This window comes from Chanodichthys erythropterus, chromosome 20, assembly GCF_024489055.1.
Source record: "Chanodichthys erythropterus isolate Z2021 chromosome 20, ASM2448905v1, whole genome shotgun sequence".
Classification (NCBI taxonomy): domain Eukaryota; kingdom Metazoa; phylum Chordata; class Actinopteri; order Cypriniformes; family Xenocyprididae; genus Chanodichthys; species Chanodichthys erythropterus.
This window is the reverse complement of record NC_090240.1, coordinates 19326476-19333124: the sequence shown is the minus strand read 5'-3', so window position 1 is coordinate 19333124 and position 6649 is coordinate 19326476.

Here is a 6649-nt window from a genome sequence, read left to right as displayed (position 1 = left end):
GTTGCAGTAATTAGGGGGTGTGGCCTCACATCACCAATCACCCTGCTGTGTTTGGTGCTTCCTGCTGATTTACAGTGTGCAGACTAAGATGTGGCTGTTTTAGCAGGTCATAACTCGCTAAACACACATACACACAACACATTTGCTAAATGAGTGTCAAGTGCGCACACACACACACACAAGGCTTACGGATGCCAGACACACACACTCCCCACACCTGACTGTTTTTTGTTCTCTCTCACACTTTTCCTTCCTCTGCAATTCCCAGAGTGAAAACAGAGGCCAGTATACCAAGATGTCTTGAATATCTGGACAGTGACCCAGGCTATAGAGAGCCGAGGAGAAAAGGAGAAGAGGAACAATGAAGCTACAGCTTTAAGTTGTGCTGGTGTGAATGTGCTGATCTGTTGATTTGTGAGGGGAGACTTTAAAGGGTCAGTTCACCCAAAAATGAAAATTATCCCATGATTTACTCACCCTCGAGCCATCTTCTTTCAGCCAAACACAATCAGAGATTTATTTAAAAATATCCAGGTTCCAGTGCCCAAAAAACCCTTTTTGAACCCCACAAAAATGCATCCATTCATCATAAAAATAATCCATATGGCTCCAGGGGGTTAATAAAAACCTTCTGAAGCGAAACGATGGGTTTTTGTAAGTACCTAACAATAATAACTTGCTTCGGCAGACGACCGTACGCATACTGTGAATGTCGACTTGCACCACAAGAGTAACCCATGACGCAGGATGTAGGAGTATCGTAAGCTTAGACGCCTCTTGTGATTTAAACAAATCTGTGCAACAAACTCAAGCCAATCTTCTCATATATATAAAATCCTCTGACATTTATCTATCCTCTGCGCTTCTGCGTTCATTATTACGTCATGCGTCGGGTCAGAGGTTACTCTTCCACCGCAAATCGATGCGTACGGCCGTCTGTCGGAAGCTAGTTATTATAGTAAATAAAGGTTTAAATATGGATGTTTTTCTTACAAAACCAATCGCTTCTCTACATAATGCCTTTATTAACCCCCTGGAGTTATTAACCTCCTTTAACACCCTGGATTATTTTTATGATGGATGGATGCATTTTTTGGGGGCTTCAAAATGTGGCAGCAATTATAAAGCTTGGAAGAGCCAGGATATTTTTAAATATATCTCTGATTGTGTCTGAAAGAAGAAACTCATATACACCTAGGATGGCTTGAGGGTGAGTAAATCATGGGATAATTATTATTTTTGGGTGAAATATGCCTTTAAAGAACTTGCTTTAAAATACATTTATTTAACATTTGAAAGAAATTAATGTTTTTATTAAGAAAGAATGCATTTAAATTATTTTAAAAAATGAAATTCTGAATAAAATGTATCACAGTTTCCACAAAAATATTAACTGTTTTCAACAATTATAATAACAAGAAATATATTTCATGAGCATCAAATCATCATATCAGAATGATTTCTGAAGGATCATGTGACATTGAAGACTGGAGTAAAATTCAGCTCTGCATCACTTAATATATATTAAAATAGAAAAATAACTCGAATAATATTTCATACTGTTAATGTTTACTGTATTTTTGATCAAACAAAAGCAGCCTTGAACCCCAAACTTCTGAACGGTACACACACACACACCAAAAGCCATATATTTAGAGTTATTTCTATGCTAACAAGAAAATTGTGTAATTAAAGTAAAATAAAATGTTCTTTAAAAGACATCCAAGACCATTAAACCATTTCATCAGGGAAACCCCACTGATGTGAAACAGTCATTCTATTGCCCATTTCTTCTTTGTAAATTTTTCTTTCATTTCTAAAGGCTGAAGAGCTTCCTCTTTTGGGAGACGCATGATGGGAGGATTGCTCTTTAGGCATCAGTGTGTGTCTGTGTGTCTGTGTAAGTTCTCATCTAAATAAACCCCAGGGTGCAGAGACGGCAGCGCTGCAGGTGCCAGGCTAAGGATCACAGACCACACACACACAAAAACATACCATGATCAGACATACCTCGCTCATTTGCACAAAAGTTCCCTCTTAACAATTTAGGCGCAGTCCATGACCATAAAATGTAAAAGGGACAGATCATTATGACAATGAGATCACTTCTTTTCTAGTTAAAGCACAAGCTTCTATGCACACATGGATAACACACACACACACGCAGCAGAACAGCCCCGCCCATCTCCATCTCTCTGTGAAGTTCAGACCATCATGCTTGAGTGCTCAGAACAAGTTCGGGTCGAGTCGAGGGGGATCAACAGGGCCCAGGGCCCTTGAAATCCCACTGGAGAGCAAATTAAAAACGACTGCTTCAAGAGCTGGTTAAAATTCTTATGTTTTATTACTCCTTTCTCTCACAGAGCTGTTGACAAAAAAGAGAAGAAAGCAGCGAGAAGTGCGATGTCGAAAGCCAGAAGTAATTCCGCATAGACGTTTTACGATGGAAACTTCAGCGAAATGTAATTTCAGCGCTCATTCACTCCAGAAAGAAAAATCCCATATTATATGAGAGAGAAAAAGTGTGTGTGTGTATGAGAGAGAGTGAGAGACCTTGGTCCCTCATCTTTTCTGATGAAGGTTGAGCAGCTGAGAGCGGCCAGAGCGTCATCTGCTACATGAACTAAAGAGGCCCTGAGTGGATAAACAGTTGAGGGTATAAGCGTGTCATAAAGGACAGTCAGGATCAGCTGAACCCTGCTTACCAGAGACCAGAGACAAAGTGTCTGACATGATTTATGACTGCTGTATTCCCATGACAATGAACCTGATTTCATGGCATTGTTAAAATCCAGGGCTTTGTATCATTTTAGATTTTCATTTCCATTCTTTTAGGTTTTACAGTGATGTTTCTATTGTTAACGTTATTTATAAAAAAAAAAAAAATTCAAATTATAATCATATATTTTATATTATAATAATAATCAGTGTTGGCGGTAACACATTACAAGTAACTTGAGTTACGTAAACAGGTTACTTTTTCAAGTAACTAGTAAAGTAACGCATTACTTTTTTAATTTACAACAAAAATATCTAAGTTACTTTTTCACATGATAAATGAAAGGTTCGTTTGAGCTGCGTCCTCTACTGCACAGGCGTAAATATGATTTTCCTTCAGCCTGAGGCTTATTTATTTCACTACTGGTGTGAAAGGACCTTAAAGGGTTAGTTCCGATAGAAATCCGATAGCTCCGTGAGGCCTCCATAGGGAGCAATGACACTTCCTCTCTCAAGATCCATAAAGGTACTAAAAACATATTTAAATCGGTTCATGTGAGTACAGTGGTTCATTATTAATATTATAAAGGGACGAGAATATTTTTGGAGCGCCAAAAAAAACCTCAATAACAACTTATTTAGTGATGACCGATTTCAAAACACTGCTTCAGGAAGCATCGGAGCACAAATGAATCAGTGTATCGAATCATGATTCGGATCGCGTATCAAACCGCCAACGGCTGAAATCACGTGACTTTGGCGCTCCGAACAGCAGATTCGATACACTGATTCATTTATGCTCTGATGCTTCCTGAAGCAGTGTTTTGAAATCGGCCATCACTAAATAAGTTTTTTTGGCGCTCCAAAAATATTCTCGCCGCTTTATAATATTAATATTGAACCACTGTACTCACATGAACCGATTTAAATATGTTTTTAGTACCTTTATGGATCTTGAGAGAGGAAGTGTCATTGCTCCCTATGGAGGCCTCACGGAGCCATCGGATTTCAACTAAAATATCTAAATTTGTGTTCCGAAGATTAACGAAGGTGTGGAACAGCATGAGGGTGAGTAATAAATGACAGAATTTTCATTTTTGGGTGAACTAACCCCTTTAACATTAGCCAAAATAAGAACTTTTTTGTTGTTATTAAAAAACAAACAAGCAAGCCCAGCCCAGGTGAGAAAAAGTAAAGCAAAAGTAATGTAATGCATTACTTTTAAACGTAACTCTCCCCAACACTGTATATATTACCATACATCATAATATGTGATACTGAATAATAATAATTGTTAACACTTTATTTTAAAGTGTACATAATTACAAGTAACTAGCCATAAAGCGAAAACTAACCCTAACTCTATAGTACATGTAGTTAATTAATTTTACTCAGTACTTATTTAAGTATGTTCAATGTAACTGTCACCTTAAAATAAAGTCTAACCCAATAATTTAATAATTATTATTATTATTCATTAAGATTTAGTAATTATATTATTTTATTTATTTATTTACACTGACAAAAAAAATCAAGACTACATTGAAAATCTATTTGCACTATTTTATCATGGAAGTAAACAGACTTTTTTTGTTTTAGAATTTTGAATAAATTAAAATTAAAGACAAAAAAGAAAGAAAATGAGATATTTATGAAATTTTGTATAAATATAGAAGCATTTTCACTAGTGGTTTCTGACTTTTGGAGCTCAATGTATATTTCAATTATTTTAAGAATTAAAAAAAATAGATGACTTATTTTTGAAAAAGGGCTGTTTTGACTGTGTGCTGACATTCCACTTAAAGTCTGATGATGGCGCCATGCAGCCAGCATGAGCTGATCTGGGAAGGCAGCCATTCTCTTTCTTCAAACATGTCATTAATGTTCTTTTGCTTTTACTCTCTCAACAAGGTCAGAAGTGAGTGCAAGAGTCTTTATGTTTGACATTAAAATACGTATTTCCCTTTTGCTGGCTCAATCCAGACACAAACAAATTTCACTACACTATCCACCTAACAGCCATCAGATGTGAAGAGCAGGGCCAAAAACATGTGGAGGTAAACAACACAGACAGCAAAACGGGCATCATGAGTAACAAACGAATCATCAGCACTTTGGAACTCCAATGTAAAAACCAAACCCAAGCTGTCTGGCAGCTTATTTCGATTCATCCATCAAATAAAAGCCACTGTACCGCGGTCTCCTCAGTCCTTGGTTATCCACACATTACCTTTCAATGCAAATTAATTTTGTCCCCACAGAGCCACCATAGACATCCTGTAGCCTGTTAAGTTAGCCCTCAGTGTGATATGAATAGAAGGAGAGAACAAAACCGCAGCTTTTCTATCATATTTCAGCGCAGATCCCGAGTCCTCACCACAGGGCCACGTGACGGCGAGGATTGCTTTGTTTTTACTATGCGGCTTCGTTCTTCCAGTGATTTGATTTATGAAATGATCAGGGGGAATAAAATGATCCACCTCCCCACTGAGAGTCTGTCCACAGGTTCAGTATGAAATGAATTATGCCCAGACCACAGCAGCACAACAGTGTGGTAAAGAACAACTACAAGACAGTTATTATCAGTGTATCCACCACATGAAATAATACACTTCTACATAAAACATAGTGCCTTTCAAGCAAATAAGAATTAAACGTGAGAAACATTAAACACTCGTAAGACTATAATTACTCTGTCTCATTCAGAACCTGTTCAGTCCAACTACTGTGCTTGTGCGAGTCTGAAATCACTGCCAGACAGTGCCAGACGTCTAAATATGGTAGTCTGCAAAATAGTTGGATATTGGCAGCAGAGGCTTAAATCCAAGAAAGGACCAAAACAAAATGCTGATTGACCCTGACACATCCAAATGGATCATTTAAACATGACTAAAGTTTGTTCCTGATTTAAAAGTACTTTCTGCTGCCATATTTAAATAAGCATGTTTATATGGTCCATTTGGACGTGTCAGGGATAGTTACATGTACGCTACAGTGCAAAGGTTTGGGCTCTGTACGATTTTTTTCTAATGTTTCTTAAGAAAGAAGTCTCATATGCTCACCAATGCTGCAAAAATACAATAAAAACAGTAATATTGTGAAATATTACAATTTGAAATAACTATTTTCTATTTTAATATATTTTAAAATGTATTTTTTTCCAAAGCTGAATTTTCAGTCTTCAGTGTCACATGATCCTTCAGAAATCATTCTAATATGCTAATTTTGTGAAGAAACATTTCTTATTATTATCAATGTTGAAAACAGTTGAACTGTTTAAAATTTTTATGGAAACTGTGATTTTTTTATATATATATATATATAAACCCGATTCCAAAAAAGTTGGGACAGTGTACAAATTGTGAATAAAAAAGGAATGCAATAATTTACAAATCTCATAAACTTATATTTTATTCCCAATAGAATATAGATAACATATCAAATGTTGAAAGTGAGACATTTTGAAATGTTATGCCAAATATTGGCTCATTTTGGATTTCATGAGAGCTACACATTCCAAAAAAGTTGGGACAGGTAGCAATAAGAGGCCGGAAAAGTTAGATGTGCATATAAGGAACAGCTGGAGGACCAATTTGCAACTTATTAGGTCAATTGGCAACATGATTGGGTATAAAAAGAGCCTCTCAGAGTGGCAGTGTCTCTCAGAAATATTAGCAATATTAGAAAGGAGTTTCTCAGAGAAAAATTGCAAAGACTTTGAAATTATCATCATCTACAGTGCATAATATCATCCAAAGATTCAGAGAATCTGGAATAATCTCTGTGTGTAAGGGTCATGCCGGAAAACCATACTGGATGCCCTGTGATCTTCAGGCCCTTAGACGGCACTGCATCACATACAGGAATGCTACTGTAATGGAAATCACAACATGGGCTCAGGAATACTTCCAGAAAACATTGTCGGTGAACA